General features: G+C 30.5%; 1 pseudogene; it reads right to left on the reverse strand.

The window, feature by feature from the left end:
• Window positions 1-590: 590 nt before the first annotated feature.
• LOC115979939 lies at window positions 591-3,717 on the reverse strand (annotated as a pseudogene).
• Between the last annotated feature and the right edge of the window lie 11,371 nt (window positions 3,718-15,088).

Raw genomic sequence — 15,088 nt, forward strand, 5'->3', positions numbered from 1 at the left:
CTCTTTAATATATTTTAGATTTAAGGATCCAAACATGACCATTAAGATGGCTGAGCTCTTTTGCTCAAAAAAAAAAAAATGATGGTTGAGCTCTTTTAATAAATGCACCCATTGTCAACATTTACCACAACTAAATTAAAGGCAGCCTGCTGACGTCCTATCCATTGGTTTCACAACAAAGGAACTAGATAAATAATACCATAGAGCTAGTAAGCATGTCTTTTTAAGTACAACATTTTAAAATTATAATTATGTACTAACAAGGCTTCGTAAGTAATGCATTAAAGGTGGAGAAGTATGCAAAAGAAAGAATCAAGCACAATTTGTAACCTCAAACAAGTTGCTTGGAACTCCAATTCAATGCATCAAAACAACAAAGCTGGATTCAACAATGACAGACTTTCTATATTACCAATCCAACAAAATAGGAATATTGTAAAATCTCTAATTTAATCAGCAAAATTGTTAAACCACATCAGTTTCATCAAAAAGCAGCATCCCAAAAGGCAACACTAAGCAGAAAACAAAAGACCCCTGAATGGCAGTTTTAAGGTAAATGAGAGTCTTAAATGACTAAGCCAATTCAGAAGTTCAATCTTCTTCCTCCCCTTCATTCTCAGCAATGTTGAAGTACCTAAGTTCATACACATTTCTATCTTTGTTTGAAGAAATCACACGGAGCCAATCACGCACATTGTGTTTCTTCAGGTACTTTTTTGTCAAATACTTCAGATACCTGAACCAGACAAGGAAAAAGAACAGATGTTTAGCAGTAGAAAAACCCAAGATTAAACAGCATTGCCAACAGCAACAGCTGAAACAATTTTTCTCTAATAGACACAACAATACATGAGACAACATAGAAGAATCTCCAATTACTTTGAAAAGTACTCAAGGAAATTGCCCAACTGTTTATACAAACAACACCCTGATAAAAAATGCAACACGACAGTTCAAATGAACAGAAGACTACCCAAACACCCCAAACTATGTCAACGGAGGATTAAGGATGCTTATGAACTGCCACATAAGATATCTTCCCTTTGCATATAATCATGATCAGAGGCATGAATGCCTGTGTCCATGAGTTGACTTAAACTCTTGATAAGTATGAAATAATTAGACAGACAGACAATTAACATAAAGCTTTGCTTTCAGTTTTACTGAAAGGGTCCCCTTTCTTGCACTCTGACTTCAGCCTATGTGATCATTCCACAAGCTAAAACCAACCATGATACACATGCAGGCTTCTGAATGCATTAAACAACCATTTTGACAGGTGTGTATTCGCCCATTTACAGCTGCTAAAAATTACTAAATCTCATTCATTTTAAAGAGAACAAGTTTAGCTACACAGGTCTTTTTGGAAAACTACTGGCAGCATCCAAGAATGCCTACCTTTTCCTTTATTTTATGAAACAAAAATTAGTGCATTTGCTCAGCCAGAAGAATAATAAAGTGAATGAAAAAACTACACGATCAAGAGGAAATCCTCTCCAGAACACTTGATTAGATCATTAGATACACACCCTATGATCACATGGAGGCTCTATTGTGTACCTAAACAAAAGAGTAATTTGAAGATTACATGAAATTTCAATTAACTACACGCTTTATCTAAAATGCAAGGGACCATCTTCATTGGAAAAGTTGAATTGAGATTTAGTAGAGGTCAAACTTGTTTTTTTTTTTAAAGGATATCCATGACAACCCTGTTTGCTTGTTGGACACACAGTACACACCTCAGTAGTCCATGAGAACCATCATGCAAACCTTCCTCTCAGATTATGAATAATCAAACATATTTGAACAACAAAATATCACTAAGTTCAGAGTATGAAAGGCAGAATCAAGAAAAAGAAGTATAGTTACTAGTGGTTTTATCATCCTCAGAGCAACTTGATATTCTTCAAGTAAAAATAAAATAAAATAAAATAATGATAAATTACTCAAATCCTCTAACCAAAGAAAAGGTAAAAAAATAAGCCTGTTCTATGGCTTTTTGCACTGCACTTGAGCTCAAAAATATAATTAAAGGAAACTGAAGAAAGCCTTAACCCAGAACACTTAGGGACGAGCTAAATTGATTTATTTCCTTCTTCTATTATAGTCTGATACACACAAATCACAATTTAAATCCAAATGAAACTGTATGTAAAAAGCCTACAATTTGCCTAAGAAACACCCAAACACTCATCATTATAAAAGATCACATTTAGATTGAGCTTGATGCAAATTTATGCAAATGCCAATCTAAATTATACATAAAAAATCCACTAAGTAACTCAGAATCCATGAATTTCATACCAGCTCAAATAGGTGTCCAATAATCAGATGCCAAATAACATTAGAGCATTAGCCTCATACACATCAATAAAGATATTCATAAGTGGAAAATATATATTTACACATACATCAGATATGGAAACAAATCAAAATTACCTCTTAGAGAAGTTACTGTCAGAAGTAACAGTGATCTTGCTCTTTCTCCCGGGTTACAGTGACAGTGTCGCCAAGAGCACCAGCCTTGCCTCCAACCTAGATCCTCTCCTGGAGAAACTTCTCCAGGGATGCAACGTCCATGATCTTGTCCTCCACTGGCTTTGCACAGTCAACAGTAAACGAGACTCCCTTCTTCTTCCCCTTGGGAACTGGTGCACTCCCTCGACTCATCTTCGATTATCCTCTATAATCCACACAAAATAAAACATACTTATCAAATTTATTTGTATGAATCACTGATAAACAAAACAACATACTTACTACCTCAACTCAACTTGCATTATACCTCAGAACAATTTATTGATAGAGGCACCAAAGCAAACACTCCCCTCCCCCTAAAAAATGCACATGCATCTACTATTTTTTTTCCCCTCTTCTATTCACACAATTGAATACCAAATGCCTTTGAAATACGCATCTAGAATGCAAATTACATACTCCCTATACATACACAAATCACACATACATAAATGTACATTTTGCTTATTAAATCCATGTAAAAGAGTCATTTAAAATTAAAAGCAAACCACATATACATACATATATAAACAAATAAATGTGAAGTACTACACTATTGGGTCAATACAGGAACCATAAACATCATCCAGCAAATCCCATCTACACATAACCATCAATTGAGCTAATATTTGATATATAAACTACCATATATACATGCACACAGAGAATGTCACACACACATTAAAACCTAGGAAAGTAAGACAATTCCAGTTACAGAATCTTAGTATTTCGAATAGTTACGTCATGAATCAACGAAAGTCTCAAACAAAATGTAGATTATTACAACCATTTTGGCCTCTGTGTAAAATACCCAAAAACAACAAACGCAATTAAAAGTTAAAACAACAAACAAAAACAAAACTTTTCATAAACCCAAAAATCTAAACATAAAAAACGACAAAACCCCATGTTGTTTCATATCATATCCTCTTCAGAAACTCAATTTCCTTCACTTTACCTTGTTTTCTCAGCAACCAAACACAGACACAAAGAGAGAGAGAGAGAGGTACCGAGTTACAGAGCTTGGAGCTAAGCGGCGTGAGAGATGGGAATGGAATACGAGAGAGGGTGTGGAGGCTTCTAGGATACAACCAAACCCGGGATTCTACCGCTAGCAATCTTGGAAAATCCTGTAAATTTCTCTCTAATGGTGTGCAAAATCTATAAAAGCTTTCTAAAAGCTTTAAAAAAAATTAACAAAAAACGAATATGGATGACTAGTTAAACAAAATGAAGAATTTGTCTTTGAAAAGTTACTTTGATTGATACAAGGCTTGATTTGATAAAACACTCTAAAACACGTTTTGGTTGTTACTAATTGTTAATAGGGAAACCAAATCATTCATAAATGTCATAGGCTTGATTTGATAAAAAATTTGTTCATATTTGTTTAATGATAAATAAGCTTGAGCCATAATTAATTTAAGCTTCTTTAATACCTGAGTCAAGTCTAAGCAAAAATAAGAGGAGAGGGGGAAATGTTCATGAATAGGGTTATAAACAATAATACATAATTATTATAAAAAAAATAAAATAAAATAAAATAAAAAAAGCCAAACCTAAGTTCTTTTATGGGCTTGATATGAGTTTACAAAATAAACTCATATAAAGTTTTAATTTTTGGGAGTTGGGACTAGCCATCTAACTAAAATAAACTTGATAATATGCTTAATATAGGTTTGATAATGTACTTGCATTGGATTTTGAGCTCAAGATCATGATATTAAACTCGAGTTTAAGCTTAGTAAAGTAAAGCTCAAGCTTTTAGACTATTTGACAAGTTCAAACATTCAATACTAAAAAAGTTTGGCTTCTTTATAGCTCTCGCCTTTAAAGACTAAGAAAAGTCTCTCTTTTTATCTTTTCTTTTCTTTTTTCTTTTTTATTTTTTTGTAGAATTTGCATATTATGTAACCATGTCGCTCAAGCAAGCATTGAGTAAGCCCTCACTCAAGCTTACATATATACATCTATATAATCCACATGTACTCACTTGAGCCTCTCTCAAGTGAGCTCATTTGAAATACCATTTAGGCCATCTGTTTGTTATTCTAGGATTTTTGTTTCTCAATTGGCATTGTGATTGCACAATAACTTTACTCGAGCACACCTTAAGCTCGCTCAAACAAGCCGCTAAAACTTAATTTTTAATGTTTTAATCATTTTTCATTATACAACCATTAAAGTTGGATTACTCATATTACGACCTAAATGTATATATGCATAGATACAACAAGTGCAACTCCCACTCACTTTGCACATTTCAAACACTTGTACATGTATAGCACTTGATGCCTTATCATGAACCTAGGAAAGACTTTGATGACTGGTGTAATTTTCCAAACACTCAAAACAATAAAAAGAATAAAAAAAGCTTTTTAGTTAAAACTCTACTTTCTACAACAGTAGAGTCTGTTTGGATACTGCTTATTATTGAAAACTAAAAATACTATAGCAAAATAATTTTTAAAAGTGTGAATAGTGTTGTGAAACCCATTTTTAATAAAAGTTTTGCTGAAAAAAGAGGTTTGTGGATCCCGTAAACAATGTATGGGACACACTAACAAACGCTGGACGTAGCTGAAAAATCATTTCAGCTGTATCCAAAGGCACACTTATTTTGCTGAAAACTGAAAACAATAAAAAAATATATTTTGGATACTGTTCATTAATGAATTTACTGTTCATTGACCTGATTCACTAATTGACTGTTCATGTTCCATAAACAGTGCAACTGGCGGCTGGACTTAAAAATTTAAAAAAAAAAAATCTTATGATTTAATGATACTTTTTGCCTCTTCTTATGTTTGATTTTAAATCCCGTTTTCCCACTTGTTCTACGGGAAAAAGAAAAAAGAACTAAGTTTTTTTTTAACAGCAAATTCCTAGTATCCTAACTAAAGCAAAGGTAAGGCTTTTTAACTTTTCTTTTTGCTGGTAATAGTTACTATTACCATTTTTTTTTTTTATAAGACTATTACCATGTTAATTTAGAATTATTATTATTGTTAGTTCTCTTTGGAGCTTAATTGCTTAATAGTTAATACCATAATTATATTTAAAACTGATATGTGCAATTAATCAAAAATTAAAAAGTTTTAAAGTTCCCCCTCAAAAAAGAAAAAGTTTTAAAGTTTTAAGGTAACTACTTGTTAACCCATGCTTTGTAAGGATTTTTTTTTTTTTTTTTAATTTGTAAACGTGTAAATAGTAGTCTTTAGAAAATTATAATTTTTTTTTCTTTACATAAATTTCATAAGAATATGGTGTTAGGTTCTAAAGTTTAGGATTTTATGTATTTAGAACTCTAATATATATTGTTGGCAAACCATGATCAAAACAATGTGTTTAGAAGTGTTTAAGCTGGCTCAAAGTTGTGTGTCAATGTAAAGTTGGAATCGAGTTAAAGCAGGAGGCATTGTGCCTTTCGACCTGGTTCGATCGATCGAACGACAGGCTCGACCGATCGAAGCTCGGGCAGAATGCTTTTCTGCAGATTTGTCCAACTCAGCCCTATTTGTTTTAAAACGTTTTTAGGGTTTCTTATTTGTCCTAAATATAAAAGGCAAACTCTAGCCACGTTTTAGTGTTGCTCATATTTGCGGTTTGTGTAAATCTCTTGTGAGATCTAGAGGAGCTTTCCTTTACACAAGCTTAGGGTTTTCAAGGAGAAGATTTATCTACACCTTGATGATCATTTCAGTTGCTGCCATTAAAGTTTAAAGAATACACAAGCGGGTGTGCTTGTAGCTGGTAAGAATCCAAGAAAGAAGGAGTCCGTGGATTCGGAGCTTGCACGTGATCGTGTCAGTAAGTTCTACTGGTTGGTAGCAATAAGAAGTCGAGCGTGGGGGCTTGTAAGTCTTATTGTATGAACTTCGATTCTTTCAAGATAGTGGATTCAAGTTTACCTTGAGGATAGCTAGGTCAAATCCTCCCCAAGTTTTTACCGGTTTGGTTTCCTAGGTGATCATATCTTGTGTTATTTATTTTTCCCTACTTTACATGATTTGATCTTTTATATTGTGATAACCTAGACTTGTTTAATTGGACTAAGTAACAACTTGGCTAATTATCTAGGTTTAATCAATTGTTTAAGGGGTCTAAAATCTGACATATGGTATTATCAAAGAATTGAATTTCTTTACTTAATAGAAGTTTACATTTGAACCAAATTAGATAATGACTAACTCAACGTTCTCTTTCTTTAGCGAGTCTACTATCAATTAAAAGTTCTTTTTCCATTGTTATTTACCCAAATAGTTAGTGAACACTTTTAAATATATAAGCAAATGTATGCTTATGCAATTTCTATATAAATCAACAAACAAACATATATGCACTTTTTTTTTCTTTTGATTGAATATGCACATTATTCAAACCTAATATGTATGATGAGCAAATGGTTGAACCATTTTAGTTACAAAATTCCTTGACTTGGTGATATCCTCCAAAATATTGTTTAATCCAAAACCTTAGTTTTTTCTATAATTAAGATGTATTTGCCAATTAATTGATATGAACAAAAGAAAATCAAGAAGAGAGAGAGTTAGATATGAAAAAAGAGATAAAGAGAAAGAATGTATTTTAATGAGAAAACCCACTATATTGATATTTAGAGAGATTATATATAAACACACATAGATATATAAAATGCTAAAATAACACCATTTTGGACACCTAGAAGAAGTTTTGAGAACAATTATCTAGGTAAATTAATTAATCCAAAAAACATTGGAATTTTTCATGAACACCCATAGTACCATTAAAAAAAAGGAAAATGCTATATCCACAAACAGTGTTGGCAGTGTTGGGATAGGGGTTGTGGTCAGGGATCATTTGGGCTTTATGCTTGTAAAATTTGAAGAATGTCAAATATCAATTGCTATGCTATTAAACAAATATTAAAATTTCAAGTTTTTATGATTTAAAATTGCATATAAAATATAAGTTTATCAATCGAATAGTAAATTTACATCCGATTTGAACAAAATTTGATATGCATGTTAAGAGCATAAGAAAAATGAAATTCAACGGTTCGATTTTCAAACTTCACACTCAAAAAAGAAATATATAAGAAGTTTGAAGAATTTCTCTCTAAACTAGTTTGGAGAAAAACTTTGTTCGAGATAGGAATGGTCCATAGTCACTACCCTAACTAGGGAAAGAGGTAGCCCAAGCAGAGAGAGAGAGAGAGAGAGAGAGAGAGAGAGAGAGAGAGAGAGAGAGAGAGAGAGAGAGAGAGAGAGAGAGAGAGAGCAAAAAAACGTAGTGCTATAGCATTCATATCAGTGGGTGTATAATAGAAAAATGTGTCAAATTTGCACAATTTTACCTAAAAATGACCTTGCTATAGCATTCATATCAGTGGGTGTATAATAGAAAAATGTGTCAAATTTGCACAATTTTACCTAAAAATGACCTATATTAGTTAGTGTATAATTATGTAAATTTACAAGTTTGTTACAGTAGCCTTTTCTGAAGCCTTTTTCACTTGATAACGAGGGTTCCAATAAAGTAGACTTCATATGCACAAGAATTGGTTGGCTTAATTTTTTTTTTTTTTTTTAAATGGCCAAAAGAACCCATTTTGCACTTTAGATCAAATGGTGGCAGACTATGACATGCTTTCGTCACTTTCACATAAATTTATCATTTTTTATTATTATTTTTTTAAGCACCCATAGACAACCACAACAAATAGTTATGAAAATGGTGAGAAATTAGTTGTGCTCTTATAATTTTTTATTATTATGAGCCCCATGAAAGCTGTGTTGGATAAAATAGGTTGGCATTCTGGCCATTTTCCAAGTTCATATCATAATCAAAACCTGGTTTTGACGAGGAATTGTATAACATAATCATTTCTGTACATTACAAGTTCCAAGGGAAGTAGATGTTGCAAAGCCAGAGAGGTGAAGAAATATACCCAACAATGTATAAATATAATCATTCGCTCTCTGTTCGACCAAGCTATAAAAGCAAAAGTGTAAAACGCTATACTTAAAAAGCCAAGCATATCATTTATTATTGTTGTGCTTTTGTTGAGCCATATCAATATAGCATTTTAGTTTAATCTAGTACGACTAAATTTAATTGAAAGTCTTTTTAAACAAAAAAAGCTATGAATATTCAAATGTAATTTTTAGGGCAATTATTAATCTATATATATATATATATAAAACCGAAACTTTTGAAGCTCCCACAATTTTCCACATCAGCACAATATTAAAATAATAATAATAATAATACCACTATTTTATTTTTAAAACCGGAACCCAATTCTACCACTATTTTATTTTTCTTTTTTAATTTAGGTTTTATAAACCGGAACCCAATTCTACCACTATTTTATTTTTCCTTTTTATTTTAGGTTTTACACCGTTTCTCTCTTATGTCGTTCTCTCTAGCCTCTGCCTCTCTCAATTCTCAAAACCCCTAAACCATATCCCATGGGCACTCTCTCACTCCTTCAGTGGCAAAAAGTGCCAACCTCCCACCACCGTCATATACCGCCAAAGCCGCTACCAATGCAGGTATTTTAATTTTTGTTATCTTAGATTTAGATATTTGGATTTGGTTTTATTAGGGTTAAAGGTATGGTATTCGTTTAGTTTGGATTTCTTAGCTTTTAGTTTAGCTTTTATTCTTAGCCTTTCTGAGATTTTTTACCCCAGCTTCATTGATTTTTGTTTTGTATTCTAGAGTTGATTAAATTGTAATTTTAGCTGCGTTTCTCTTTGTATCTGTAATTGATTGAGTTTGGGTTTGGAACTCTATAACTGAGTTTAGTACTACGTTTTGACGATAATCAATTTGATTTTTTTTTGTGTGGAAACTGAGCTATGGGTTTGAATTTGTTTAGTGATAGTCTATGGTTGGTCTGCATTTATGCTTGCTTTCAATCAATTTGATGTCAGAATTATGACTTGGGATCTGATCTACTTTTGTTTACTTCAAAATAATTTACTTTGAATTAGTTCACGTTTTAAAGATTAGGTTATGCTTGAAATAGCTGGTCTTCTTTCACTCTCAATGGAATATATATATATATATATATATATATATATATTTATAGATGACCCCAACAATCCAGCTTTATGGATTTCCCTTTACTTCTTCTAATGTTTCCAATTCGAGTCTAAAATTCATTGCTCCATGGGTGGTTTGAAGGGCCATGAGAATTAGTAATTGGAGAATATCCTATTCCATGAAGCAGAGTGCTTCTAAGTGGACTCACTTTCTTAGCCATCTATGTGTCAATACCTGGTATTTTCTAAAGCATTTTGTGTTCTGCCACTTTCATTATAAATATGATTACGCTAATGGAATTCTTTGTCATAATAGTTGCTCCACTTCTTTTCAATCCTTAAAAAAAAAAACCATTATACATATACTTGGGAATTTTCTTTTGTGAATGTATTATTGATTTGAGTAGGTGGTTTTGGGTCAATTTACTATTTTTTGCAAAATGTTTTTGAGTATATGTTGATAAAATTTTATGTATTGAGCTTTATTTTCTTTTCTGTATCATAAATTGAAAGATGTATCTTGGAATTAAGTGGTGTGATACGTTATAACCAATAGTAGAATGTGGTGCTTCGTTGTCTTAGGCTACCCCAAAGATGGAACTCTGTGAATTGCATTTGCAGCAGATAGTGAAGTCAGCTGTTTTGTAATTCTAGAGGGATTTATTTAGCTTTTTATGTGACAGTTGTTGGTTTCTGTAACTTCAACAGTTTACTGTTGGCTTATTATTTTAATATGTGTTGTTTTAGCTGTGTTCATTTTGTATTTGTAATTGAGTTTGTGCACACGCTTAGATAAGTCTCAGGTTTGGAACTTTGTAACTGAGTTTAGTAGTGTGTTTTGACGATAATATATTTTGAAGTGAGTTACATCTTCAATATTTTAAATAGATATTAAAATGGTGATAATCAATTTGAATTTTTTTGTGTGGAAACTGAATGTAGCAATAGAACAGGTTGAGGAATGTATTACAACATATACATCTGAAATATCATATTTGTAATTTTGCTAAACTAAAGAATACGTACTTCTGTCATTTTATCAAGCTAAATTGCTTTGTCAATTTCTTCAAAAGAGTCAAAGAGTTTCTTGACGGAGCAGAATTCCCATCCATACTTGAGAATTCCCATCCATACAGAGTAGAATTCCCATCCATTCATTTGACGGAGTAGAATTCTCATCCATTCATTGTAATATATTATTTCATAATATCTGTATTTATCTCATTTTTAATATTACTTCATAATATTACATGTTTCATCTTATATCAAAGTCAATTTAGCTTTCAATAATTGAAATTAGAGAGATGTTTAAATCTGAACGTGTTAACATTTGATTTAAAACTATCCCGTGCATCGCACGAGTTTGCGACTAATTTGTTTTAAAGTCATTACTTTTAAATGAATTGCATGAGGTTGATTATACATTTAAGCAAATATATACACACACACACATATGTATGTATAATTTTTATTTAAATAAATTATTCAAATTATTCATTATCTTAAAAGAGATTATCATGGTAATCAAAACTCATATCAAGCTTATACTGAATATTTATAATTTATTCTCAAAATTTTACTGGAGAGAGAGAGAGAGAGAGAGAGAGAGAGAGAGAGAGAGACTACTTGTGATTGAGAACTAAAAAATACAACACCAAAACATATGAACCCAAAATAGAGTTTTAAAAATCACAATGATTCATTAATATAAAGTAGAGTTGCAAAAAAGAATAAAAAAATCATTTTTTTTTTAATATACCTTAAAAAATTTTGAATTTTAAATTAATATAAATGTTTGGACCACCCTAAAAGAAACTTGATCACCCTAAAAAAAACTTAAACACCCTTAATAAAAATTGAGCCCATTAAAAATAAAATTCAACCTCTCCAACATTTTGGTCCATTGAATGTTGAACAAAAAAATTGCAAGAAATGCAATGTTCACAATATTTTCGCAATATTTTAAGTTGTTACTGGTAAACAAAAAAATAATTTAAGTGGTAAGTTCAAATTAGAACCAGTAAAAGCTTATCACCTAGACTTTGTTATGAAAATGTTGAAAAAATATTGTAAACATAGCACTTCTCAAAAATTTCCCAAACAAACAATTTAGCTTAAAACCCAAATCAAACGTTTAATTGTGATTTTTTAAATTGTGTTTTCAAATAGTATATTTTAAAATCGCTATTTTTTTTATATAAAAAAATGCACTCTTTTTAAATAGCTAATATGTTAGTTTTTGCTTTAGTCTTTAGCCGAATTTATTGGATTTATGTGATATATTTTTTCAAAAAGATAATGCATTTTGTTTATATTAGTACTTATTTAGGCAATATGTTAGTAATTGAATGTGAGATCAATAGTTTAATAATTGTTTGGTTGTGTACATTAAAAAAGATGTAGCTGATAACATTGATAGTGAAACTATCATATCACACAATGATTTCAAAATATGAAAAGTTGTGAAAGGAAATTTTAAAACTTTATGTATTTTCATATGTTTTTATTTTGTGATGTTAATATATTCAAGTTTTATTATTATTAATTTTTTTTAATATAATTGTTTTTAATAACCACCTTAAAAATAATTTTTAGAGCTGCCACTAACAATGAATATAATGGAAAAGAGAATTATAAATTTATAGTAAGAGGAGGGGAATAAGAAAAGTAAAAAATAAAAAAAGATAAAGGGATGGAGAAAAATTGATATTAAGATAAATAGTAGTGGGGAGATGAAAAGGTAAAAGAGATGAAAAAAGTTACAATAAGTTTAGAAATTAATAATAGAAAAATAATTAAAAATAAGAGAGAATGTTAAAAATGAGTGGATGATGTGGCTCAACAAGAGCATAACAACAATAAATACTATGCTTTAGCTTTTATATATAACTAGTCACGAACCCCGCGCATTGAGCATGATAATATTTTTAGAGTGATCTCATTAATATATATATTTTTTAATTTGAACTAATTTATTAAATAATAATGTAATTCATAATCATAATTTCATTTATTATTTCGACAATCACAAATGTAATATATATAATTTTTGTTGCACCAAAATCAAAACAATACAATTTTTCTCAAGAATTCAAAAAGTAAGTTAGTGAAAATATTAATTTTTTTAATAAAATTTCTTTATAATATTTTGTGTATCATCAAAAAGTATATAAAATTTGGAAATTATTCTTTTAGTTTTAAATAAACTTTCTCAAACCCAATTTTTCTACCATACAATCAAAAACACCAAGAAATGTAACTAAAAAAATTAATAAAACTTATCAAAACTACAATTTAAAATAAAAAGAAAGGGAAAAATAAAAGATTGTAACCATTTTTCCTTTAAAAAAAACAAAGAATACAATTCCAAAGGGGAAAAAAGTGGAGAAATTTTTTTTGAAAAAGAAGTATCTATCATGGTCTAATCTAACTTCAAATCCAATATGTGAAAAATAAATAGATAAATAAATAATTTTAAACACAAAATTGAATTTGTTTTCTTAAAATTCTCAAAGAATACACTAAATAAGATAAGGAAGATGAAGAATAATATAAAATATTCGTAAATACTTAAAACAATTAACCAAGCATTTAAGAACATGATATGAAAAATAAATAACAATTAACTACTAATTTTGTTAAACAAAATATTTTTAAATGGTGAAAGGAAATTGCACAAAGACCATTGTCTTCAACTGAATTAACTGTTCTTCATCAGCTTGTTCAAACTATCTTGTAGTTTTCCAAATAAGCTAAAACCTGACAACAACACAAAATATAACTGTAAGAATACACTAAATAAGATAAGGAAGATGAAGAATAATATAAAATATTCATAAATACTTAAAACAATTACCCAAGCATTTAAGAACATGATATGAAAAATAAATAACAATTTACTACTAATTTTGTTAAACAAAATATTTTTAAATGGTGAAAGGAAATTGCACAAAGACCATTGTCTTCAACTGAATTAACTGTTCTTCATCAGCTTGTTCAAACTATCTTGTAGTTTTCCAAATAAGCTAAAACCTGACAACAACACAAAATATAACTGTAAGGACTCAATTTGTAACAATCCCAAATTCGTATTGGGTTTGAACGTTAAAGGCCCAAACAATAAATTTGTAGAGCATGGATATCAAAGAACTAGGTTAACTCTAAAAGAAAAACGATTCAACCTCACGTTTATAGGTGGATTAGCACTGATATAACGATCAATTTCTCCTTGAAACAAGTTCAGTTCTTTAGTTCATAAGGTTTTCTTCTAAGTATTCTCTGTTCAGAAGTTTCGATCCCTTCTCTCAATGCATTCTTCCATGTTATATACTGTCATCTTGGTGTCATCTTCACCACACACGTGTAGGTTGGGTTCGGGGATCCCTTCTTGTCCCATCCAAGACCTTCTGGAACCTCCAACCAGCAGCTGTAAAGCTGCCTCATCATTGTTCAAGCATCGCCTCCACATTAATGCGGATAGAAAGTTGGTTGAGAAGCAATTAATGCAGAGACAGCTGTTGTTAAAGATATTTGTTTACCTTTTCTTTCTTATCCTTGGTCTCATGTCCCACTTTTAGTGGTAACGTAGTTCCGAAGTGCGTTTATAATAATGTGGCGTTCAGGTCGTCCTCGGACTAATATTGCCAAGAAGGATTTTGTCCTCGGACGAATATTGAACTCACCTCACGTGATATCTACTCTTCCTTTCGTTTGGTTACCCTTATAACCTGATATGGGCCTCCTCGGACAGTTTTACGTCCTCGGATGGGTCACGGGCCCAATTAACACGATTTTAATAATTTATTGATTAACCGGCCCCCACAATAACATATTATAATATGAATTTTTTTTCCAAATTAGATCAACAACAAACATCATTCATTAAAAGTATTCAATGTTGTAAATAAAATGATAAAAAAAAAAATATATATATATATATATATATATATTTGCATCAAGAAACACATATGAATTAGTCAATAACAGGACAATGATAGTACAAACCTCTAGTTTGAGATCCTCCTATGGGCAACTATCATGCTGTATCTTTTCTACCATCAATGATTAAGCAAGACCTGTGAATACATTTTTTATAGACAATTTAAAAAAAAAATTATTCTTCATTGATTTCATTTTTCAGTTATAAGCAATCAAAAGTAGAATTCTAAAAAACACAAACATTCATCAATCTAAGGTAGAAATGCAAGAAAAATAATATAAAAAAAAATTCAACCAAAAATGAAAAAAAAAAAATGAGAGAGAGAGAGAGAGAGAGACTTTTTTGTATAGGAAATATATGCATATAATGGAAGAGATCGAGTGGTAAATTTATAATAAGATAATGAGAATAAGAAGAGCCAAAATAAGGAAGATAAAAGGGCAAAATGATATTTAAATTTAAAACCGCCTAAAAGGAATACAGGTAGACAACACTTTTGTTTTGATTTTCCATTTATTTATTATTTAGTTATAACATCAAAATTGAAATAAATGAATATGTAAAGTTAAAACCGCCTAAAATGAATTTGTAAAGCTAA

Source organism: Quercus lobata, chromosome 3 (genome assembly GCF_001633185.2).
Source record: "Quercus lobata isolate SW786 chromosome 3, ValleyOak3.0 Primary Assembly, whole genome shotgun sequence".
NCBI classification, from domain to species: domain Eukaryota; kingdom Viridiplantae; phylum Streptophyta; class Magnoliopsida; order Fagales; family Fagaceae; genus Quercus; species Quercus lobata.